This window comes from Macrotis lagotis, chromosome X, assembly GCF_037893015.1.
Source record: "Macrotis lagotis isolate mMagLag1 chromosome X, bilby.v1.9.chrom.fasta, whole genome shotgun sequence".
Taxonomy (NCBI): domain Eukaryota; kingdom Metazoa; phylum Chordata; class Mammalia; order Peramelemorphia; family Peramelidae; genus Macrotis; species Macrotis lagotis.
In genome coordinates, this window is record NC_133666.1 from 281,151,122 (window position 1) to 281,178,358 (window position 27,237).

Consider the following 27,237-nt stretch of genomic DNA (forward strand, 5'->3'; position numbering starts at 1 on the left):
GGTTTTATATAAATGCTAGTTCTTGTTTTGCCCTTCTCTGCCCCAGACTGACTTAATCTATATCTCAAGTCAGATGCTTGAAAGTCTGAACCCAATGAATGACTGGACTTTTCTCACCATAGTATGATATCTCAATCAACAGAGTTCCCCTGATTTTTACTCAAAGAGAAATTGCCTAAAGTATCGAGTATGGCAGACTGGAATAGGGAGATACTTAAGACAACACCTCTTCCATATTTGATCTCTTTCCAGATTAGACCAGACACTGAGATCCCTTCCTGAGCTCAATAGCCAAGTATTCAAACTCTACTGCAGAGAACTCAACTCTTATGGGTGGATCATGTTTTTCAAATGCCAAACATACTCTTGCCTAAAAGACTATTTTATGGAAAACTCACACACGGCAAGCTTTCCCATGGTATTCAGAAAAAGTGACATAAGAACACTCTCAAAGTGTCTCTTAATTTTTTGGGGATTGATTGTATGACATGAGAGACACTGGCATAGGACCACCCAGAAAGGTGCATCTTATCAGAGAAGGCAATACGCTTATGAGCAAAGTAGTACTGAAGTAGGTCAAAAGCAACATGAGATATGCAAAGTTAAAGAACTCACTCCAAATATTTTCATATACTATTTGTGCTTTACCTGTAACAGAGCATTCTGAGTTTGTATTAGTCTGATCAGTCCTGGTCAGACACACAGCAAGTTTATTCAACATAGTGATGTCATTTTGGTCCTCTTTGAGAATGAAAGATGATCAACCAACTATTGTTTCTGAGTCTTTTTTTTCTCTATTGGCTTCTTTGTAGAAAATATGGTTGACATCCAACAACCCAACCTTTCCAAGGTCCTTCTTTCTCTCTAATTCACTCTTTGAAAAAAACATGGACTTCCCTGTAGTCTCTCTTAAGGCCCCTCTCTAGCTGCCCCCACATTTACAAATTATATGTTTTTCTATTACACTCTCTTCCTACCTCTCTCCACTTAGCAGTGAACAGTCTAATAAAAGTTATACATATACACTTGTGTTTAACATGTTTACATATTAGTAATTTTGTGTATGAGGTATTAGGACTAAGGTAAAAGAAAGAAAACCATGGGATAGGAAGGAAAAAATAAGAGAACTTTTTTTAAGTGAACATTCAGATTCTGTGGGGATTTTTTGTTGTTTTTTTTGTTTTCCTCTAGATGAGGATAGCATTGTTCATAGCAGGTTCTAGATCTCTGAAATGCTAAGTGGAGCTCCATCCATCATAGTTAATCAACTCACAATGTTGACATTAATGTGTACAATATTCTGTTGGTTTTGCTCCTTTCATTCATCATCAGTTCCTGTAATTCTTTCCATGCTTCTCCAAAATCTGATGATTCAAGGTTTTTATAGAGCAATAGTACTCCATTTTACATTGATATACCACAGCTTCTTCACCCATTCTTCAATTGATAGGCATCCCCTCAATTTTCAATTTTTGACACTACAAAAATTTGCTACTATAAATATTTTTGATAATGTGGTACTTTCCCCATTTAAAAAAAAATTCTTTTGGATAGAGGCCTAATAATGGTATTGCTGGGTCAAAGGGTATGATCAGTTTTATAGTATAATCTAAAAAAACAAATCAGTATTAATGCGTTTGCCATGTTGGACAATGTTTGCTTTATTTGCTTTAGTTCATACAGGGCTTCCCAAGTTTCCCTGATTTTGTCATATTCATCATTTTATTGTTTATATTATTATATGTTTATATTCCATTGCAATCATATATTATAGTTTGGTCTAGATTCTGCAATTTGTGGGCACCCACTTTTCTTCTACCTTTTTGCCTCTACAAAAAAGAGGGCAGCTCCTATGCTCATGGAGACTTTTGACTGTATGTTGAATTTCTCTGGGGAGTGTGTGCTTGTATGAGGTCTTTATCATATTTGGATTGATTATGTTTATACAGCCATGTGCTCTATGGTAATGAACTACAACTCTTTATACATCATTAAGAGGATCAATTTCCAAAACAGAAAATTGGAAGGTAATAGGTTCCAGGTAATGTCTTCAAGAACATTTATAGTTTATGTTTTCCTATGTATTGGTCTTATATTTCAGCACTAGCTTCCAGATTTCTATTATAACATCAAATATGACTAAGTAAGATAGTTCTGAAAAAATAACATTGCCACTTGTCCCAGGCTGCTACCTGCAGATGAAGACCCCATCAAAAGTGCATGAAGAACATAATACTAGCAATTTTTGTTGACTCTTGCTCCTACTAATCAGAAAGATGCACACAATATTTGAGAATGTATCTAGGTTAGCTAAAACCTCACATATACATCAAACCAATTTTTAAATGTTTAGTTTTTTTAATAGGGCAAAGGGTGAGTGAGGAGATAGTAGGAGAAGAAGATATTAAGTTATTTTTATATCTCTGAATTTAGATACTATACATCTTTAACAATAATTTGCATACCATATTCCAAATTGTATATCACATAGTGATACCAAAATAAAGTTTCTAAAAATGAGAGTTTCATGGCAGCCCTTCCTCTTTAATAGTCAGATTTAGAGAGATTAAATAAGTTCATGTCATATCCCTTATTGGGGTCGAGGCAAGACTAGAATCCAAACTATCTCTTGTATTTTTTGTGGTCAGAAGGATGCTTACTTTTTGAAATACTTGTGCAAAAGTCGATTTTGATCAGAACTATGCCTTAGTCTTCATCTCATTTTGGTATCTGTTTCTATGAACTAGACTAACTCTAAATCACATCTGCCCCTGAGAAGGACTGGCCCGGATGTCCATGGTCATTGGAGTCTTGTCAAGATCCATGTGATATCTGCCATGGTGTCTGACAATTGTGGCGGAGTAATAGAATTTGTATCCAAAGGCAGAGGCACCATGGATCTAGGCGTAAAAAAGTAGACTGAGGCCCTAGTTCAAGATGCTCCCTTAATCTCCATTTGATTTAAGGAATATCTGATATCCAATCAAATTTAAAACTATTTATTCCTCCCCTGTTACAAGCAAACTATGATACTACTCACTTCAGTGGATACAAAATTGCAAAAGGCAGAAGTGTCAAACACATGTGGCTGATAATGCTCCCCACTGTGACTGGAATACAATTTAAATGATAGAAAATATTTAACAATATAAAAATATAATATAAAGCATTGATAACGCTACCTTTTAAAATTAAGCTTTATGCATTGATTAGTGACCTTTATTTGTATTTGAGTTTCACAGTATAGATGTAAGGCATGGCCCTGGTCTCAAGAACTTTCTAGTTTAGTTGGGGAGATAATACAGAAACAAATTAAAAAATTAAATAATACAAGATTGAAAGGTTCAAGGTAACCTAAGAGAAAAACAGCAATTCCCAAAGGAGTAAGATATAGGGTTGGGGAATATGGAAGTCTTAGTGTGTAGAGAATAGTTTTATGGAATGTTTAATCTAACATACTTGTGACTTGAGACTACTTTAAGAACTACTTGATTCAAGGTACGACCCCTTCATTGAGGAACATAGAAGGCTAAAGTGTTTGAAGGAATTGAAATAAAGAGTTTGAGTCAAAGACTGAACATTGAAGTCAAGGGACTGTTATCTGGACATCTAAGGATCTGGACAGTTTGGATTCAACTTTAAAGCAAAAGAGCTGGTTGATATAATATAAAAGAATAATATGAAATAATAATATGAAAGTGTCAGTGGAAAGGAAGGAGTATGTTAACTTCTCATGTCTCAGTACTGTTGTTTTTATTTTGGTCCTTTGTTCTTGAAGTGGACCAAAGATATCATGAGGGTCATATCTTGACTTGGGCAGGAATTGTATTTAAGTGAGGTAGATGGAATAGAAGCAGAGCTACCGGCTTTGAAGAAGGCATTGAGTTGGAGTGATTTCAGTGATTACCAGAAAATGGAAAGAATATGAAAAGAAAAGCTCTAGGATGATGAGGGAGATTGTCAATAAGAGAGAGAAGGGTTCCAGAGACCACAGTAAAAAGAGAGGACAAAAAAGGATTGGTATTGAAGAGATAGTACTATCAGGGAATGTAAAGTGAAGTAATCAAGGGAAAAGGTTTGGAAGGTGGGAGATAGAGAAGGGAGATAGGCTTAGTTTAAATAATCTGATCTGAGTGCAGCCCATATCCTCCTAATATCCTCAGACTTCTCTCTCATTCTCTTCTAGGCCTGTTTTTCTCTAAATCTCTGAGGGGTTGTAGTCCTATAAAACACTTTGGGAGAAGGGGAGCAGTTGAAATACGTTTGAAACAAAGGTAACATTTTTGCTGCACTAGACTCTAGCTCTTCCTTTGTAGTATGACCTTGGCTATGTCATTTTGGGTTTTGGAGTTATTCCAGAAAACTGATGATGAAAAATGACTATCCATTACAGAGAAGAGATAGATATAGGATTCAGAATGAGACAAGACTATTTTTGTGTGCAGCCTTTGAGGGAATTTATTTTGCTTTATTGCATATTTATTTAAAAATATTTGCTTTCCCTCCCTCCTTCCTCCCTCCTTCTCTCCCTCCCCCTTCCCTCTTTCCTCCTTCCCTCCGTTCCCCCTCCTTCCTCCCTCCCTCTCTCCCTTGCTCACTTTCCTTCCTTCCTTTCTTTCCTCCTTCTTTCTGTTACAGACGTGAACTGTTCCATGAACATTACACAAAACCTTCATATTATTAGTTTATGTTAATTGTTATACTTTGTTACACAAGACTTCTCATAAAGTGGAAGTAATATGTAAGTATAACATAAAAACAAAACACATGATTAAAACAGAAAGTATAAAAATGGCAGTAAAACAAATAACACTGGATTTGGAATTAATGGTCTGTGTTTTAATCTATGTTACAATAATGTGATTAGACAATAATTCTGAATTTGAAGTCAGAGGATCAGGAAGGGACTTTGGAGGTGATTCAGATTTCATGTAAGAAATGACAAACTGAGACCTAGAAAAGGGAATTAATTTGCAAAGGCCACAATCAATTTTAAATAGTGGATATTCCTAATTCATTTAAAGTTCAATATCATTTAAAATTGACTTTTTAGAAATATATCTACTAAGTAATGCAATCTAACATGTCTTGGGGACAGTTTTATTTGACACTCTCTTATTAATGTATAATATGCACAAGTCAGCTAATGAGGATATCCAACAAAGTAGTAGATAAGGTATCAACCCTAATTCTATAATTTATCAAGTATATGATCTTGGGAAAGGCATTTTGCTATTCTACCTTATTTTTTTTTTTATCTACAAAAGGGTGGGTGGGAGGGGTTGGCTTTACTAGAAATTCTCTGAGGCCCCTCCTAAATTGAGAATTCTAGATCCATTAACTTATCATTTTAGCTGTTATACAAGAAAATGACATTTGGTGGGAAATATCATTAATGAGTGATGATAGAAGATGAAATTTGGACAGGATTCTCTTAGGACATATGTGTTGGTTGATTGATTCATCCTATGGGGGCAAGTCTGACAAAAGATACTTTTTAGACTCTCCTAAATAGAAGTGGGAAGGGATTAATTCCACCTCATTTTCATTGTTCTGAGTTCACCAAAACCCTGAGCAAAGAACAATCTAAATAATGTGTAAAACTGAAGAACTTTGCTAAGCACAAATGAATTATAAAATTGATGTCCTAAGAGAGAGGATTTAGCTCAGTTTCATTCACTGGGTTTTTCCTCTCCATTTCAAATTAGTTTTATAATTTTCTCTGTGATTTTATTAAATTCAAGGAGTAACAACAGGGACTCCACCCCCTGGAGTTAATTAAATACTAATAAATTAGAATGACTAAAAAGCCAAGACTGTAACCTAGTGACTTGAATGTGTGCCTTTAATTGCCCATGTAATGAGTCTGAGTCCCTTGGAGGCTTATTTTTATTATAAATCATTTTTCTCATTGATTTTTCTCAGTGTCCAATGGACAACTACATTTACCTTTTGCATTATTATTTTCATCATTCTAATATATACAGATTTTAATGAAAACACTTTAAAAAGTGGTAATTTATAGTATGTGCTCTTCATTTCAAAACATGTGACCTGCATAGAGATTAAAAAATAAACCAGGAACTGAATCTAGTCACAACTTTATAGCTTTTTATTAAGTTCTGTGGTTCCCCCCCCCTTTTTTCCAGATTCTCAGTATGACTCTTCTACTTCAGAAAACAAGGATAGATCCCAAAAGCAGCAATTCTTTAAAACTGAATTTTTATCAACAAATTTTCAATCAAGTATTTGCAGTGTGTGCCAAAATATAATGATGCTGGCTTCATAGACAATTTATTGAGGCTCCAAAAAGCAATATATCACAGGTATTTCTTTCATCCATTCATTGGTTGTTTCTTATGTTCTTATTGTGTTCTTATAGGTCTTTGTTGGTTTTGGCCAATGTATCCTTTACATACCCACTAATAGACATTTCTCACATTAGGGTTTCTGAATTCCACTCAGTCAATCAGTGAGTATTTATTAAGAACCTGCTCTGTGCCAGCCACTCTACAAAATGCTGGGGCTACAAAGATACTTGGGCAGTATATGATGTCAGAGTCTTAGTGATAAAGTAGATCTTAAAAATGATGTCATTCAACTCCATTGTTTTACACAATAGGGCACTTAAACTAAGAAATGAGGAAGGGATTTTATCCAAGACCAATGAGTTAGAAGCAGAAGCAGTTGACAATTAAACCAAGAGGAACAGGATTTCTTGATTCTAATTCCAGTGTTTTACTCATTATATTACCTGATTATTTGTCAGTGCTTGTGTTTAGGTATATGGGGCCATATAGGGGATGGGTTTTTAGAATCAGAGCATCAGAGGATCTGGCATTTCTTTGGATATAGTACTTCATCTAGCAGTGGATAGAGCCCTAAGCTTGGATTTCAGGAAGATTCATCTTCCTGAGTTCAAATCCTGACTTCATACTTACTGAGTGATCCTGGTCAAGTCATTCAGTGCTATTTGTCTTAATTTTCTCATCTATAAAATGAGCTGGAGAAACATCAAACCTATATTTGTTAATTCTGTAAACATGCATACATTGCTAGATTTATTATTTATTGTTCAATTACTTTAGTTGTTTTCAATTCTTTGTGTCCCCATTTGGGGTTTTCTTGGCAAAAATACTGGTGTTTTGCCATTTCCTTCTCTAGCTCATTTTAGAGATGAGGAAACTGAGACAAATAGGGTTAAGTGACTTTCCCAGGATCACACAACTAGTAATTATCTGAGGTAGGATTTGAACTCATAAAGATGAGTCTTCTTGATTCCAGATCTGGTACTCTATCCACTGCATAGCCCAGGTGTCCTAGATTTATTACTAAATTTTATTAATATAAATAATAAAATCTTGTTAGTATTAAACCTTTTATTAAATCATACCCAACATTCTAGCCTCTCAAGATCTTTTTGAGTTCTATCAAACAACATTTTAGTTATTCCTTTTAATTTTGTGTAATTGGAAATGTTAATAAGCACTCTACCTATATCTTTATGTAAAATGTTGATCAAACTGTTAAATGTTAATATAGACCTCTTTCTACATGGACATCAACCTAGTAACCAGGTCCTTATGTCATCTTTCTTTTAGTCAACTTTTAATTCAATAAAATCCAATTATTGTATCATTTAGTCTCATCTCTCCGTTTCCAAAAGAATGGCCTAGAGAATTTATTGAATTATCTACCAAAATTTATGTAAACAATATTTACAATAACCCAGTCAAAGAAGGGTGAGTCTGATTTAGCTTGTTTCTAGATGAAGTCCATCTTTCTTTTTGTGATTTTATTTTCTTCTTTGGATCTTCAAAAACCACCTCTTTAATAACATATTCTAGAATCTTTCCAGGAATTGAAAGCCCAAAATTCACATTTTGACTCTTTTTATAAGTTAAGACATTTGACTTTCTTTAGGCCTACAGTACCTCTCCACCATCCATGACCTTTCAAATATTACTAACAAGTTGCTTGGTCATTATATCTGTCATTTTTCAGTAGCCATGTATACAGACCACCTTACATCCTAATAGTTGGAGCACTGCTGTGGCATTATTTTTTCCCTCTGAAACCTTATAATGCATGCATAACAGGGCAATATTAGTGGGCCTGCATGTCATTTCCTCAATGGAAGTGATAAAAATTGTAGTAATGCCTGTGGATGTTCTAATTAAATTTTTCACAGCTCCCACAAGTTTGCTTTCTTCCTTCCCTCCTACCCCACCAAAAGCTGACTATTACAAATTCTTTGACTGTAATATCTCTTTTGACTAATTGCTATCTAAATTCTCTTTTGATATATCTTAAACTTAAGGTTTGAGTTATTTAAAATCTACCAGTTCCCCCATGTTAGCAATTATACACATACACATACACATATGCTTTTTTCTTATTACAAAACTTACCCATAATGGAAACAACTCTCCAAAGCTACATAAGAATTATTATGAGTAATGGAGATTCAGTGCCAGCCATGATGCCTTAGTGACTAAGTGGTAATTCCTTAAATATACTTTTCATCCCTCAAGAATCTTCTAACTTCCTGAAAATTCACAATTCTTGTTAGTGTAATATTCTTCATCTGCTATAGATACAGATAAATATACATACAAAGCTGCTGATCCTGCATAATATGAAAGCAATTTGAGAGTGATGAACTTGAAGTCATGGGTGCTGAGTTTGATCCATTCTGCCACTTACTAGCTATATGACCTTGAGAATTTGCCCTTTCTAGGCCTCAGTTTCCCAATCTGTAGAATAAGGGGATTGTACTAGATGATGCTCCTCCATCAGATCTAGAACTATAATTCCTCCTAGACCCTCAGTTCCCTTTCAGTTTTCTTTAGTTTGTTGTCTTCCCTCTTTAGGATGTAAGTTCTTTGAGGGCAGAGATTGTCTTTATTTTTCCTTGTATTTTTGTTTCCCATGATTAGCATAGTGTCAGGCAGATAGTACTTAATAAATACTTTTTGCCTTGCCTTGCCTCTGTCTTTCTAGTCCAATTTTTCCCTTTTTGCTTACTTCAAAATCAGAAACTAAGTTTTCAGTTATTATAAATAGGAATGACACTAATTATTGTTTCAGGAGAATTTTAGAAAGGAGGATATATAGAGACTTTTAGAAAATCTCTGACTCTTTAACATCTGATATGTGATTAAATTTCCTCAGAGAAGGCTGATCTTCACAAAAAGATATTTCAAATCAATCAATCAATAAGTATTTTGATGCCTTCTTTAAAATGCCTAGTATTAGGCAGGGATGATCTTGTATAACTCCAGAGTAGATGATAACATATCCTGTGACTGAAGAAGTCCCTCTCTGTCCAAAAATATCTCCACCCACACTACTTGAGATTTTTCATTTTACTGTCACAGCATGAAGTTTTGGCAATTAGAGATTCATTGAGGTTAACAAAAATTCTTTTTAAAAATACAAATGACCCTTGGGATGAGGACAAAAGAAAGCATAGTCTCTTACATATGAGAATGAAAAACTGATTATATTCTAATACCCAACTGAGATCGTTGGCCCTGAGGGAAGGACAGATGAGTGTGAGTGCAAACAAGTGTGTATATGTGAATTATTTGCTTGATAAACCACTCTCTAGGATGAACATACTTGGGTTAGGCTCTGTATTGTAAAGCTTTCTGCAACTGCAGGGTTGGAAACTGATCACCTGGTGTGTGTTTGTGTGTGTGTGTGTGTGTGTGTGTGTGTGTGTATTGCGTGCATGTGCATATATGTGTGTAAAGAGGAGTTGCTTGGATTGAGCATAGGAGCTCAGAAAGGGAGGTCAAGCACTACCTACTTTGTGGCCTAAATGCTAAGGGGAACAGAAAAATATAATGTATGGTTTCTTCTCTATAGTAGTCCAGTTAGGAGACCAGATACTCATGTGGAACAATTAAAGATTAATTAAGTGTGAAAATATGTAATACTGAGTCTAGATATAATACAAGTCCAAAGAAAGAAGAGATCCCTTGAGCTGGAATATTCCAGGGATGACCTCTTGGATGGAGTAGGAATTAATTTTGGCTTTTCGGCTGCTTAGGCTTTAAGAGTAAAACCATGTCCCAGAGCCCAGTGGTATGGGACCTTGTCCTCCCTATTGGGGAAGATCAGTGAGAAGGGTCAAGTAGAGAGGGCAAGAGGGAGAGAGGTGAGAGTCCCGGGCCAATGGACTTTGGGACTCTGGTATATTAGGAAGAGAAAACTAACAAGAAGAATTAATTCTGCTAACTTCTTTATCCCAAAAGGGGAGAAACTGGAGAAGTAGCTTTTTCACTTGTTAGTTCTGATGTGGCTTAGTAAGCTCAATGCCAAAGACCAATGCAGAATGAAGGAGTTAGACCAATCTACCCAGCAGAGGGCAGTGAGACATAGTCCACATGTAGAAATTTTTGCAGAAGTCAAGAAAAACTATATAATTTCCATCATGGGTATTATTTATATCCTCCCTTCCTTTTGCTATATAAATCAAATCTTTTTGCTCTCCTTTTCTTTGCTCTCTTCTCCCCTCCAGAGTTCTAACCATGCTTATCTGTGATCTGAACAGAGTTCCCTGTATTCTCTCTAAAAACATTTGGGATCCCCAAGCTGACATAAGTTTCTGAGCAACTTGGGAGTCAGGTATGTTCCAAATATAGCAGTAACCTTCTTTGCATATTATTTAGTTCTCAAGTAACATACCTAACCTAGGTAAAAATATTCATACATTGCTTAACTTGCACATATATTGTTTTACTTGTGGATAAGTCTGAGATTTCCCTTGGTGGAAATTTCAATTATCATAACAGTGAGGCAGAGAGATCTTTTGGAATTGTTCAAATCTCTTTGGAATCTCTTGGTGTCCCTGATTTTGCCTCTATGTAGTGGCATCTCTGTTATCAAGGCACATGGTATTGTCACAATTGATCACCATAATCTGGGTTCCATAGAGTAGATATGCCCCAACCCACTCCCCATTCCAAATACATTTAATGACTTGTGACTCTTCCCAGAGAGTGTGTGGGTATTGATTCTTATTAAAGTTGTATGTGTAAAGCATTTTGCTATTACATATCTAGATTCTAAAAAGGACCACTCACTCCCCAGGAGGCATCTGAAGGATGAGTCATTAAAAGTCCAAGTGGGAAGTAGGAGAGATGTGAGTAGACAGCAATACATATGAAAGACACTTGGGAGTTTTAGTAAAAGGTAAGATCAATGTAAATCAGTTCTGTCATGTGGATACCAGAAACCTTAAGTCAATTTTGGGCTACATTAATAGAACTATCATGCACAGAGCAAGGAAATGATAAGTTGCCCTAGCCAGAACACATCTAGAGCATGGTGTCTAGCTAGCAAAGTAGCGTCCAGAAATCTCATTGTAGGAAGACTATTACCAAAGAAGAGAGAGGATCCTGTGAATGGTTACCTAGCAGGGTCTTGAATCCATGCTCTGTGTGTGTGTGTGTGTGTGTGTGTGTGTGTGTGTGTTTGTGTGTATGTATATGTGTGTGTGTTTTTGTGTGTATATGTGAATTAGAAAAAAAGTGTGTGTTTGTTTAACTAGAAAAAGTAGAGATGTTTAACCTGAGCAAAGAACATTGAAAGAGAGAACATGAAATCTGTCTCTGAATATTTGAAAGATCATTATTTGGGGGAAGGAAGGTATAAATTTGTTCTATTTGGCCTGAGAAGGCAGAACTAAGGATAATAAAAATATTCAAATGCTCTTTCCTATGTCTTAAAAATGATCTCCTCATTTCTTACAGTACAATAGTACTCCACCACACATCCATGTCACAACTTATGCAATCATTCCTCAAATATTGGACATTTTTTTAAGGGTTTTGGGAAAACAGAAACATTGATGAACTGCTGGTGTACTTGTGAATAGTTGCAATCATTCTGGAAAATAATCTGGAATATACACAAATAATTAATAAACAGTGTGTGATCCAGTTTTGATCCAGTTGTACCAGTGTTAGACCTATAACCAAAAAAAAGAGGAAAAGATCTTTTATGTAAAAATATGTCAGCATTAAGAGTCTACCATGCAAAGCAAAAATAGATCTAATTAAAAGAGAAAAGGAAGGAAACTATTTTTTCCTAAACGGTACCATAGACAATAAAGGAATATGTTTATTAACCACATATTGACCAAGTGGTATAGCATCCAAATTCATAGAGGAGAAGCTAAACAGATTACAGTAAGACAGAGAGCAAAACTATAATAATGGGGGACTTCAACTTACCTCTCTTAGAGTTAGATAAGTCTAGTCACAAAATAAAAAAGAAGTCATGGGTCCTGAGTTCGATTGATTCTGCCACTTACTAGCTATCTGACCTTGATTAAGAAGGTGAATTTTAGAAAAGTTACATGATTGACCTCTAAAGAAAATTGAATGGGGAAAGAAATATACCTTCTTCTCTGTGTTATATGGCACCTACACAAAAATTGGCTATTTATTAGGGCCCCAAAATCTCACAATCAAATACAGAAAAGCAGAAATTTTAAATGCATCCTTTCCTGATTATTATACAATAAACTTTACATTTAAGAAAGAGTCATGGAAAGATAAGCTAAAAATTAATTGGAAACTAAATAATCTAAATACAAAGAATGAGTGGATCAAATATCATATCACAGAAATAATTAACAATTTCATTCCAGATAATTACAATGATGAAGCATCATACCAAAACTTGTGGAATGTAGTCACAGCAGTTATTTGGGGAATTTGATATCTGTAAATGCTCATACAAATAAAATAGAGAAAGAGAAGATCAGTGAATTGTACATATCATTAAAAAACTAGAGAAAGAACAAATTAAAAATTCCCTATAAAATACCAAACTAGAAATTCTGAAAAATCAAAGAAATTAATAAAATTGAAGGTAAGAAAACTACTGAACTAATTAATGAATTATAGAACAATCTCCCTAATGAATATTATTGAAAAAGTTTAAAGTAAAATATTAGCAAATTGATTGCAGCTAGTTATCACTGGAATAATTCACTGTAATAAAGTAGAATTTATACCAGGAATGTAAGAATGGTTCAAGATTAGGAAAATAATCAGCATAATTAACCACATCAATAGCAAAATTAACAGAAATCAAACAATTTTCTCAATAGATGTTGAAAAAGCCTTTGACAAAATATGTAGATGTTCCTATCAAAAACACTAGAGAAGATAGGAACAAATGGGGTTTTCCTTAAAATGATAAGCAGTATCTATCTAAAACTCAGCAAACATTATATGTAATGGGGATAAGATAGAAAATTTCCCAATAAACTCAGGGGTGAAACATGGATGCCCATTTTCATCACTATTATTCAATATTGTATTAGAAATGTTAGCTTTAGCAGTAAGATAAGAATAAGAAATTGAATGAATCAGAATAGGCAATGAGGAAACAAAACTCACTCTTTACAGTTTATATAATAATATACTTAGAGAACAAAGAAATTAATTTAAAAAACTATTTGAAACAACAACTGCAAAGAAGTAGGCACAAATCATTGACATTTCTATATATATTACCAACAAAGCACAATAGCAAAAAATAGAAAAAAAGTTCCATTTAAAGTAAGTGTGGACAAACCTCTCAGGACAAACTCAGAAACTATATGAACACAATCACAAAACCTTTTCAGAAACTAAAGTCAGATCTAAACAATTTGAAAAACGTCAATTCCTCACGGACAGATTGAGCTAATACAAAATAATGAGAATTCTACCTAAATTAAATTACTTATTCAGTGCCATAACCAATCAAGCTAATCAAAAATCTCCTTTTCAGAGCTACAAAAATGGCAATGAAATTTATCTAGAGAAACAAAAGGTCAAGAAATGTAAAGGAAGGTGGGCTAGTTGTACCAGATCTAAAATTGTATTTTAAAGTAACAGTCATCAAAACTCTCTAGTACTCACTAAGAAATAGAGAAGTAAATCAGTGGAATACATTAGGTACAATAATAGTAACTGACTATAGTAATCTGGCTTCTGGGCTAAGAACTCACCATTTGACAAAAATTACTGGGAAAATTGGAAAATAGTAGGGCAGAAACTACATATAGCCCAATATCTCACATTCACAAGACATCAATGAAATTGGTACATGATTTAGACCTAAGGGTGGTACCATAAAGCAATTAGGAGAAGAAGAAATAGTCTATTTTTATATCTATGGAGAGGGGAGGAGGTTCTGACCAAACAAAATGAATGTTCTTGATTACATTAAACTAAAAAGGTTTTGCACAAATCAAATCAATGTTGTCAAGATTAGAAGGAATGCAGAAAGCTGCTAAATGAATTTCACATCTAGTGTTTCTTATAAAGGACTCATGTCAGAAGTATATAGAGAACTGAGTCAAAATTCTAAGAATTCAAGTCATTCTCCACTTGATTAATGGTAGAAGGATATTTGTGAACAGGCAGTTTTCAGATGAATAAATTAAGCTATCTGATAACTCATAGGAAAAAATGCTCCAAATCATTATCGATTAGAGAAATGCAAATTAAAACAACTCTAAGGTACCACTTCTTACCAATCAGATTGACTAAAAGATGAAAATGAGGTAAAAAAAGTCATGAATGTTGGAGGGGATGTAGGAAAACTTGGACACTAGTGCACTGTTGGTGGAGTTATGAACTGATCCAACCATTCTGGAAAGCAAACTGAAACTATGCCCAAGGTCAGTAAAACTGCATAATGTTTGATGCAGAAAATACACTACTAGGTCTATATCCCAAAGAAATCATAAAATAAAGGGGAAAAGATCTACTACAAAAGTGCTCAGAGCAAGAATATTTGTAGTGAAAAAGAAGTGGAAATTGAGGGGATATCTATCAATTGGGGAATGATTGAACAAATTATGGTATATGAATGTGATGGATTACTATTGTTCTGTAAGAAATCATGAGCTACCAGACTTTAAAAAGTCTGAAAAGACTTGCAGGAATTGAAGGTGAGTGAAGTGACCTGAACCAGAAGAACATTGTGTGTTTTTTTTAAGTATGCAATTTTTTGTAGTTTTTTTAGAAATATTTTATTTGAGTTTTACAATTTCCCCCCATTCTTGCTTCCCTCCCCCCACCCCCACAGAAGATATTATTAGTCTTTACACTGTTTCCATGGTATACATTGATCTCAGTTGAATATGATGAGAGAGAAATCATATCCTTAAGGAAGCACAATAAATTATGAGATAGCAAAATTACATAATAAGATAATGGGATTTTTTTTCTAATTTGATGGTCTTTGGTCTTTGTTCAAAGTCCACAATTCTTTCTCTGGATACAGATGATATTCTCCATTGCAGATAGCCCAAATGTCCCTAGTTGTTGCACTGATGGAATGAGCAAGTCCATCAAGGTGGTTCATCATCTCCATGTTGCTGTTAGGGTGTACAATGCTTTTTTTTGATGAACCAGGAGAGCATTGTTCACATTAACAGCAATATTGTGAGATGATCAACTATGATGAATGTAGTATCTCTCAGCAATTCAGTGATCAAGGACAATCCTAAAAGACCTGAGGCAGGGAAGAGAAACAAACTATGGAATCTGAATGCAGAGCAAAGAATACTATGTTCACTTTTTAAAACTTCTTTTATGTTTTTCTTTCTTATGTTTTTCCCCTTCATTCTAATTCTTCTTTCACAAAATGACTAATATACAAATGTGTTAAACATAATTGTATATGTACAACCTATATCAGATTGCTTGCTTCCATGGGGAGGGGAATGGAAGGGAGGGTGTTAGACCAATGTGGAACTCAAAAGCTTACAAAAGGATGAATACTGAAAACTATTTTTGCATGTGATTGCAAAAAATAAAATAAAAAGAGCTTACCATGTGATAGACTTGAGATACAAAGAAAGACAAGACATAGTTCCTATTTTCAAGTAGCATGCCTTCTAATGGGGGAGACAAGATGCAAACAAGTATGTACAAACAAGACATATGCAGGATAAATTGGACAATCAACAGAGGAAAGGCACTTGAAATAAATATTGGGAAGGATTTTCCTATAGAATGTGGGGTTTTAGGTGGGTCTTAAAAGACTTAAATGAATTGTTACATTGTGAACAGACCCAAAAGAATAATTTATATTATCTACAATATAAAGTACATAGTTTGGGTGAATTTTTTAAACTAATGAAGAATGAAATGAGCAGAGTCAAAAGAACAATTTATACACTGACAAAGGCATTATAAAAACAAACAATGTTGAAAGTTTTTATTTATATCCATCCATGATTCCAGAGGATTGATAAAAAACATGCTATTCATGACAGAGTGATAATGGATTTAGTGTGTGGTATCATACATACATATTTTTGCATATAGTCATGGGGTGATTTATCTTGCTTGGCTTTGCAAATTTATTAAAATCATCTTTTTTCTTAATGCTATGGGGAATAAGCAAAAAACCCTCTCTGGGGGAAAATTAAAGATGTAAAATGTTACATTAACTTTAAATGAAGTCACTATATTATTAGTTTTTCTTAACTATGTTACTTTATTATGAAACACCATTCACTAAATGAAGATAATGTGTCAATTTAATGTAAAAAAAACCTGCAATAAACTGAAAATGACCAAAAAAGAAAAAAGGCATAGTGGTTCCAAATTACAGAAGTTCTTCATTGCTGGTTCCAAATGACGGAAACTCTTGATAGTGAAGCATAGGAGTCTGAGACTGAATTAGTGGACTCTAAAGAGTTTTTGATTTTTGAGTACATAAATAACAAGCTTAGGTCAATGCCTATGAAAGATGATTCTAGTAATGGAATAGATGACACACTGAGGGGAGGGGGGCTAAGATCTCTTAAGAGGTTATTGCAGTTGTCTAAGAGGGTATGGTAAGAAAAGAGGTGGGAGATGGAAATGAGAGATCCTGTGGGGGTCCATAAGCAATGATAACTGATTAGATATAAAAAGTAAGAGAAAGGAATGGTTCGAAGATAATGCCAAGTTTTTTTTAAACAAGAAAAGTAACATGACAGATTAGGTGAATCATTGTGCTATTGATAGAAATGGTATAGTAGAAAGAACAATGAATCTGTAGCCAAATGACTTACATTCAAATTTGGATTCTCCTATTTATTATCTGGGTGACCTTTGGCAAGGCACCTCTCCTTGCTGGTTAATGAACCTATAACCTAGAATCTGCATCTAGAGACCTGAAAACCAGTAAAAACTGACCATGACAGACCCTTTTCTGGAGTAGATATTGTATTCCTTTAATACTTTCTGCATCTTGATGCCAGGTCATAGGGAATTCATAGATCCCTGAGCTGAGCATTCTTTCTTCCCCTGTGATTAACTGAGCAGACAGAAGAGATGTGGAAACAGTAGTTCTTTCACAACATGACTAATATAGAAAGATGCTTAATATGACTGTATTTGTATAACCTATTGAGGGGGAAAGATTGGAGGGAGGAAGAAACATTTAGAATTCAAAATCTCACAGAAATGAATGTTGAAAATTCTTCATAGGTAACTGAAAAAATAAAATACTATTAAAATGCAAAAAAAATTATTAGTCAGGGAGCAAAGGGATAGAAGAAGATGAAGGTGGAAAAAGGCAGAAACAAGTGGCATTTTCCAGTCCTCCAAGGAGGACAATAGTATTGGTTTTGTTTTAAAGCACAGAATATTTGAAACTTCCTACCTAATGATATAATCTTGTAACCCTGCTATCAAGGAGTCTGGATCTGCCATCTCTCAAGTTCAAAAATTCTGAACTTCAGTAGGTTAATTCAATCAAATATACACCCTAAAGTTGACATCAAAATGGTGAGTGCCTAGGATCAGATGGGCCATCAGGTTGCCTAAAGAGAGGTGAACTACCCCAGGTCAAAGCTCCTGTGTTGATCATAATGGGGCCACTCTCATGAATCATCCCTGCATTTCCAAACTGAATTGAGATAGAGATACATACATTTAAGTATTTGTATATATATATATATATATATATATATATATACACACACACACACAAATATATATATACATATGGGGATATAAGAAGCTTCCTCTCTGGTCAATATCATCAAGCAACCAAGTGAAAAATTGTTGTTGTTGTTGTTGTAATTTGTCTTTCATAGTTGAAGAAGATCAGTGAAATTATTGATACCCCTCTGTGGCTGATATGTCCAGTATGATCTTGGAAAGCTCCACTACAGTCAGGCATAAATAGTACTAGACATATAGAAGATATAAATACCTAGAATGAAACAACTTATAAGCTTATAAGGTTAAAAATTACCTATCAAATATATACAGACTAAGTGCTAAGAGGAAAAAAAGACAAAGAAATATAATATGATTAAATGCAGGGTGGTAGGGCAAAGGAGGATAATAGTATTGGGGGTGGGAGAATTAGGAAAGAATGTGGAGAAGGGGGTACTTAAATTTCACCTTGAAGAAAGAAAAGATTTCAATGAGTCAAAGTTGAGGAATGAGAAAGCATATTTCAGTCATAGGAAATGGCAATGCCAAATTATTGATACAGGAAATCAAATATCATATGAGAAACAGACTGGATGCCAGTTTGGTTGAATTGCAGGTTATGGGAAGGGAATAATGTACAATAATGTTGGAAAAATAGATTGGTCAGAATATGAGTTCCAAAAAGAGAAGTTTATTTGTTTTCTTAGAGCCAATATGTAGTCAATGGTCTTTATTAATTAGCAGAATGACATGGTTAGTGTTATTTGAAAAGGGTGTGGGTGATAGAAGTGAGGAGAGCCTTCAGACCAATTGGTAGACTGTTGAAATAATTTAGGCAAGAGGTGATGAGGGTTTGAACTTAAGTAATAGCTATGGGAGTGGAGAGAAGGGGTTGGATGAAATAGATGTTGCAGAAGTAAAAAATATGGCAACAAATAAAACATGATTTTAAAAAGAATGAGGAGTTATGGATTATGTGGAGGTTATGAATCTGAAAAACTATAAGAATGGTAATGCTTTTGGTAGAATAGTTGTAAGTTTGAGAGGAAACATAAGTTCCATGTTAGACATATTGTTGTCTGTGAGGCATCCATTTTGGAATGTCCAATAGGGAGACATTGAATTTCAGGAGAGGAAAACTTAGAATACAGGTCTATACATTATTTGCATAAAAACAATAATAAAATCCATGGGAGCAGTCACCAATAGCATAGGAAAAAGTTAAGATAAAGGATATGATATGTGTGATGACTCAGTAAAAGAAATTGAGAAAGGATGGTCAGACATATAAAAGAACCATGATAGAACAGTGCAATGACATCTTAGAGAGAGAGCATATCAATTGAGAGACTGTGTCAAATGCAGCAGAGCATTCAAATAATATGAAGTCTGAAAAAAATTATTGAGCACTATATTTGGTAAGAGGCCACTGGTAACTTTGGAGGGAGTGGGTTTTGGTTGAGTAATGAGGTTGAAAACCAGATTGTTGAGGAGTGAAAGGCAGGGAATAGAAGCAACATGTAAAGACAGATTTTCTAAGTTTAACTAAAAAAGGAGAAAAGCTAGAAAGGTTTTTTAAGGATGGAGAGATATGTATGTTTGAAGAAAGGAAGGAAGGAATCAGCAGATATGGAGTAGCTGAAGGGTAGGATAAGTGAGGGAAAATTTGTTGGAAAAGGATATAATGGAATAAAGGGAACATATAGAGGATTAACCTTGGTAAGAAGGGCCACAAAAGGCAAAGACAGTAGAAGATGATGTCAAAGAACTTTGAGATAAAGAGAATAGAAGAGGGAGCAGATGGTAAATAATTTTAATTTTCTTGGTAAGATACAAAAGGCTATCAACTGAGACAATGTTGGAAGGTGTGTGAAAGAAGAGACAGACTAGAAGAGTTTTTGAAGAGAGAGAGAAAAATAAGGAATCAATTAGGAAGGAATAAAATGATTGCCTTTCTACTGTGAAGGCTAGATAGCATGAACTTATTAGGTCAAAAAAACTATGAAATCATACTTTTTTTTCCTATTGAAGAATATTTGAATTCAAAAGATTTACAAATCAATTTTAATTATCTTATTTTTAGTAAATAATCAATTTTTATTGGGACTTTTGATTTTCTGTTAGAGTAAACTCATGGAAAGGAAGCTACCTCAGTTAATATAGATTGGTACCTTCTGTTTATCTTATATTACTGAACTTCATATGGCACTGGCAGGTTGCCAAGCTAACACAGGAAGACTTTGTCCTTTTAGAACTAATACCTATTAAGGGTGGGACACTTAAGACCAGGGTTTCTTAACTTCAAGGCCCATTTTCCATCTAGTATGCTACATTGTCTTTCAATTTTGCCTTACAAGAATCAAAGGAAGGGTTATTAGTGAAATTTGGATGGGATGGTTTATTCTCAGCAGTAATAGTTTAAGGTTACAACTTAGTGAAAATCTTAAGACACAGAGGCACCAGAGATCTTTGTGTTTGTGAGGAATATTTAGGACAACAAAACCATACCTGCACACATGGAGCAAGGGAGAGAAGATTCATGTTTGCTCTAAGTTTTTCAAGCACAAGTGGTACTTTAGAAAGAGGGCTATGATTAAAAATCTAGTTTGCTACCTACACAAGTATCTCATAGATTACACTCTTTTTTTTCCTATATAAATATTTTAGAGATTATATTCTTTAATGGAATAATCACAGGGCAAATTTTTTAATTGTGAAAAAGTGAGATTTGGAGTGCTCTACCCCATCTATCTCAAACTTTCCCACAAAAGTCTGAGAAAAAAGGCACCTGTCATTTTAGCTAATGTTATGCTAGGACCATTGCTAGAAGAGCTCATTATTCAAAGTTATCCTAGAGGTTTTGAGCTCAGAGCAAATCAAACAAAATATTCACTTTCTTTATCTCTCAATATTTATATCTAGGTGACTACAAGTTAAAATGAAGAGTGATAGCAACCTTGAATAGGAAAAAGAGCTACAACAGGACCACCAGAAGAGTATGTGAAAGAAAGGGACAATGCAGAGCACTTGGAGCAAAGTATTGGAAGAGAACATCTTCCTCTACTGGTAAATACCCTTCACTTCTTAGGAGAGAAAACACAGACTCAGCCTTATTTACTTACTAAAATGATTATGACATAAATAATCATAATGTCATAGGCATAGATAAGAAAGTTTAGAGGTAATTTTGCATTTTACAGATTAGGAAACTGAAGTCCATAGAGTATATGACTTGCCATAGGCCTTGCCGAATAAATGACTGAGATTTGAACCTATGTCTTTTGATTTTTTTGTGGCCTTAGGCTACCTCTCACTTACATTATGGTCTAGCATGCCAACTTAAAGAATGGCTCGAGGTGACTTCCAGCCAAGATGGTGGAGAGAAGACAGGCACAGTTCTAAAGTCTCCTGATCTTTCCCCATCTATCGTATGAAACAAACTTCTTAACAGAAATCCGACCCACAAAACCCAAAAGAAAAAACATCTACCTCAGGATTTGTCTTCTGCAGCTTTGGGCGGGCAAGTCCGGGCACAGAGGGCAGATCAACCCCGGATCAGCCAGATTAGTGGCTGAATTGGAGCCAGGGAGTCTGAGGGCCCAAGAGATGGACCTGCTGGATCAGCGGTGGGGCTAGATCATGGGGGCTTGAGTCAACTAGGGAGCAGAGGCATGCTGACTCTCTGCAGCTAGTTGATAGGGCTGGGGGTGGAGAGTTCCAGTGCAGGAGAGCTGCAGACATTATCCCTGGGCTCCTCTGGTCTGAGGAACTCTGAGTCTGCTCCTCCATTGTGGCTGAGGCCTCTTCCCGGAACAAACAATTGCAGACTAATTCTGCTTCAGGAACAGGTGTATGAGCAGAAGAACCAACCCAGCTGACAATAGGGAGAAGGATGACTAAAGCCCACCACTGACTGAAGGCAAAAGGATTCAATAGCTCCAACCCCTCCCTTCAAGCTAAGGGAGAAGGCCTCAATCAAGGTCACAGATACGCCAAAGAAAGCAACCAGCACCTCCTACTGGCCAGTCAGAGAAATTGCACTCAGTGATTAAAGCCTCTAGCAATCCCAACACCAAACCCCTGTGAATCAGCCCCTTCTCAAATCAAGGTCTTAGCAAAACAAAGAAGGATCAGTGGAAAGGTGGATCCATAGAAAAATTCTTAGAAGGAAAAGACCCTAACTCAGAGAGACCTAGAACCTTTGAGGAGAATATGATCTGATCTTCAACACAGAAAGACTCCCTTAAAGAAATAAAGAGTTTAAAAATCAATTGGAAAATTTGGCAAAAGAAACCCAAGAAAACAAATCCTTTGAAAATACAATTGGACAAATACAAAATGAGAATAATTCTCTCAGATTCTCAATTGGGCAAATGGAAAAAGAAAATAATACTCTCAAAACCTCAATTGGTCAAATGGAAAGCTCTCTCAAAAGTAGAATTGACCAATTGGAAAAAGAGTTGCAAAAGGTTAATGAAGAAAACTCCTCCCCCCCAAAAATAATGGAGTCTACAGAAACTAATGACTCCAGGAGACAGCAAGAGTCTGTTAAACAAAATCAAAAAATAGAAAAAATAGAAGCAAATGTAAAATACCTCATCAACAAAACCACTGACCTCGAGAATAGATCAAGGAGGGGCAACCTGAAAATTATAGGACTTCCTAAAAACATTGAAGAGAAAAAAAAGCCTGGACTTAATATTATAGGATCTAGTGATGGAAAACTGCCCTGATATCATGGAATTGGAGGGCAAAGTAGTTATTGAAAGAGTACATCGATCCCCACCAGAAAAAGATCCTAAAATGAGAATACCAAGGAATGCTGTGGCCAAATTCCAGAACTATCAGATAAAAGAGAAAATCCTGCAAGCAGCTAGAAAGAAACAATTTAAATATGAAGGATCCACTGTAAGGATTATGCAGGACCTGGCTGCATCAACATTAAGGGATTGAAGGGACTGGAACAAGATATTTCGAAGAGCAAGGGAGCTTGAAATGCAGCCAAGAATCCACTATCCCACAAAGCTGATCCTTCTCTCCCAGGGAAAAAGATGGACATTTAATGAAATGGAAGAATTCCAAAAATTCCTGATTAAAAGACCAGAGCTAAATAGAAAATTTGAGCATCAAACAGGAGGTTCAAGAGACACATGAAAAGGAAAAAAAAGGGGGAGGCAGTAAAAGTAAAAGAAAAAAAAACTGCTATCCAACAACTTGAAATTGGCTGTATACCAGCATGGGGAAAAAGATTCTCATAAATCTTGAGAATTGTAACTCTAACAGAGAGAATATGCCTAGCCAGAAGTGATGGACATTCATGACCTATCCATGACACCACTAGTCAATGGGATGTAACTAGCTTTAACCCCACTTGGGAGAAAGACCCTAATAACTCTCAAGCATTTTAACTCTGTTAGATAGAATGTACTTAGCTAGAAGTGACAGATACTCAGAATTTTCTATGACTCAGATAGCATGATTTTTAAAAACATTACCTCCAAAAAGGGGGACAGGAAAGAGATGGGAGGAGGGAGAGAACTGAATGATCTCATTACATTGAGAGGTACAAAATACCTATGGTTATATATGGGAAGAAGGGAGGAGATGAGAAACACATGAATCTTCTCATCAGACTTGGCTTAAAGTCAACTTACACATACTTAATAAACTTAAAAAACATCTAACCTTTCAAGTATTAAAAGGGGAAAAGGGGAGTGGGGATGGAGAAAGGGAGGGGGAGGGGGAAAGGGGAACTAACAAAAGGAAGGAAAGGGAAAAGGGAAAGGGGAAAGAAAGGGGAGGGAGTGATATAGGAGGGCAAATACACTAAAGGGGGTGATATTCAGAAACAAAATACTGGGGAATATGGATAAAGGGAGGGGAAAAGGGGGGGAAATACAAACAGAGGGAAGATAACATGTAGGGCAATGAAGAATAAGTTATCATAACTTTGAATGTGAATGGGATGAACTCTCCCTTAAAATGTAAATGTATAGCAGAGTGGATTAAAAACCAGAACCCTACAATATGATTTCTCTCTCTACACACTCAATTTGGATCAATGTACAACATATAAACAAAATAAAGACTGACAGATTGATTTTCATGGGGGTGGGGGAAGGGAGGTAAGATTGGGAGAAAAATTGTAAAACTCAAATAAAATCTTTAATAAAAAAGTTAAAAAAAAAGAATGGCTTGGAAAAAGTTAATACATTCTCTAAGGGATGAAACTTTCTCCCTCGGTTGTAACACATAGCTAATATATGTCTAAACTGTGGGTGTTTGCATTACTGCAATATAAATAATTTCTCATATCAATGTAAATATAGGTTTCAAAAACTCACAATAACACATTCTGATTAAATTTTTAAAAAGTTCTTTCTTGAATGCTTGAAAGCTCTTTTTAGCTGTATTTGAAATCTTTCAAAGCACTATGTGTAGAAAAAAATTCTTTGGGTTCCACTTTTGATCCAGGTTTTTAAACTATGTAGATGTACTGATAAACCATGTAGCTAAAAAGTGAAAATTTAAGGCAACAATCAATGTGTAAATAAAATATTTATCTGATAATTTTTCCTTCTGGCTGTCTTTGATATAATAGTTTTTAGCCTTAGATTGCATTTCTTTTGACCCTGATGTGATTTAATTGGTCCAAAAAAACTCTAGATGCATAAACTTTCTTAACCATTGTTAATAATCACCAATTCTGCAACATCAAGCCTTAGCTTGATTAATGAACTGACTGTCTGAGGCCACAAAGACAATGAGTGCTTGAGTTGAAATTTGAAGTTATAGCCTTCTAACTCTGAGACCAGTTTTTTATCCATTTTGTCTGTTATGCCAGTTACATTTGCATAATACAAAATGGAGTAGGTGTAATTAATTTGCTCAGTAAACATTAATGAAATTATTCACTCTGATTTATCTAGTTTGGTTGTATTTTATGATTCATTTGCCTGAATAACTATATTTCTCCTTTACTTGGTGTCAAATTAACACCTTTTAAGAATCCATGTGCTTTCCCAATTGGCAGCTTCCTTTTTTATCCTAGATGCTTTAATTTTGTTTAGACAACAGCTTTTCAATTCAATTTAATCAAAAATAGCTACTTGTTCTTCTACAATTGCTTTTATTTTTTTGTTCGGTTAAGTATTAATCTCTAACCATAACCGAAGACTATATGATTGACTGGGCAGTGGTGGTTGCTGTGGTCTTCTTCCCATATCCCATTCCTCAGACCCTCTCCTCCATGCCTCCCAAGAAACAGGCTCAGTTGGGGGCAACAAGAAGGTGGAGCTAAAAAGGAATGAGATAATCATTGAGGATAAAACTTGCTTTGAAGAATAAGAAAGCAGCAAGTCAATATAAGTTCATCAAGGCTATGACTCATCAAGTTAAATATGGTCAACAAATAGGTTGCTATTGAAAACAACAAATATTGCTGGTTTGGGGTTTGCCCTGCAAGTAGTGATAATTGTATGTCCCTTCATGCTCTTCTTTCTGGTATTGTATTAAAAAATATAAAAAGAAAGAAGAAAAGGAAGATGAAATTTCATTAGATGATCTAATAAGAAGAGAGTGTTCTGTTTTAGGACCAAATGATACCAAAATCACTTTACAGTCCCTTTTTTGCAATAAAGAAAAGAAAAAGCCAAGAAAAGGATCAATAGACACGAACAAGAAATGGAAAGAAGAAAAAGCAGACTTTAAGGCAGAAAAACCATTAGTGATCAATAGACATGAAATATTTGAATTTTGTTTTGAGCTGGTGGGTGATGGTGGTGAAGAATCAAATGATACATGCTACACTGAAGGTACAGGTAGTCATGAGGTTGAAGATCTAGTAAGAATAAATGATATAGGGGCAGCTAGGTGGCACAGTGGAGAGAGAGCACAAGTCCTTCAAATGAGGCCTCTGACACTTAATAATTGCCTAGCTGTGTGATCATGGGCAAAGAGCCCCATTGCCTTGCAAAAAAAAATAGTAAAAGATACCTATTTGAGCCAGCATATCCCAAAGCAAGTGGATGAGACTGGTATTACTGTGTTCATTCTTGATAGATTCAGTACATCTACTCCAGTAGAGAAGGATGATAACAAATTGAGTGATACTTCAGGAGATGGGGTCAAAAATGGAAACAATGTGACTTGGAAGAATATAATAAAGAGAACAGGAAAATAGTTATTGGTGCTTCTTCTGCTGATGAAAACTCTTTTACTAGAAAGGATTTAAATGAGCTAAAAACATTAAACACACTTGCTTTAGAGGAATGATCAAACAAGTCAGATTAAAAAAAATTGTCAGCTCACATGAATTGAAATTGACTCTATTAATTTTTTTTCTCCTGCCTATAATTCTTAAACAGGATGTTTATGTTTTCCTCACACTGATTTTGGGAGGGAGCCCTTCCTCCAACCACATCACTTTTATTCTAACCTTGACTACATCATAGTAAATTCAGAATAAGTTATAAGTAACCTGAAAAATAAAGGACAATACAGAAAAGATTTTTTAAATAATTGAAGTAGGAAGTATAATTGTTTTTTTCCAACTTGTGAGTTTCATAGAGCATATGTTATTACAAAGTTCAACATACATATTGAAAATACCTCTTATTAAAGCTATATCTTTTTAATGAGTGATTTGATTTCCTCTGTGTGTGTGGGGGGGGTAATGTGTATGCATGTGTGTATGTGCATAAGTATGTGTGTGTATATAAAACTGACTAAAACATAGGGGCGGCTAGGTGGCACAGTGGATAGAGCACCGGCCCTGGAGTCAGGAGTACCTGAGTTCAAATCCAGCCTCAGACACTTAATAATTACCTAGCTGTGTGGTCTTGGGCAAGCCACTTAACCCCATTGCCTTGCAAAAAAAAAAAACCCTAAAAAATAAAAGACTGACTAAAACAAGAGCACTGTACTTCATAAATAGACTACTTATGTAGATTCAGTTTTGGGTTTCTTTGGAGAGTTAGTCAGATGGATATCAAGATTCAGGTTCTTTAAACTATCAACATCATCTGGAGCATCCTCTTTAAAATGTAAAAAATTTTAAACTGTTAAATTTTCCCTCTGCCTTTTTTTTACCACCAAAGTTGTAAATAAAGCTCACTGATATAAAAATAAAAAAAAGAAAGTATACAATAGATTTTTCTTCTAATTTATAATGGTATTATACTTTAACATTCAGGCTGCTTATTTATTTTAAATCCACTAAAATAAATTAGATGGTGTTGGTATAAATTTACTTTCTACAACCTGCTTTCCGATTTTCTAA

General features: G+C 35.0%; 1 pseudogene; it reads left to right on the plus strand.

The window, feature by feature from the left end:
* The window catches only part of LOC141499038 (zinc finger CCCH domain-containing protein 15-like), a 39,959-nt pseudogene extending 13,728 nt beyond the window's left edge, over positions 1–26,231 (plus strand).
* Positions 26,232–27,237: the final 1,006 nt, after the last annotated feature.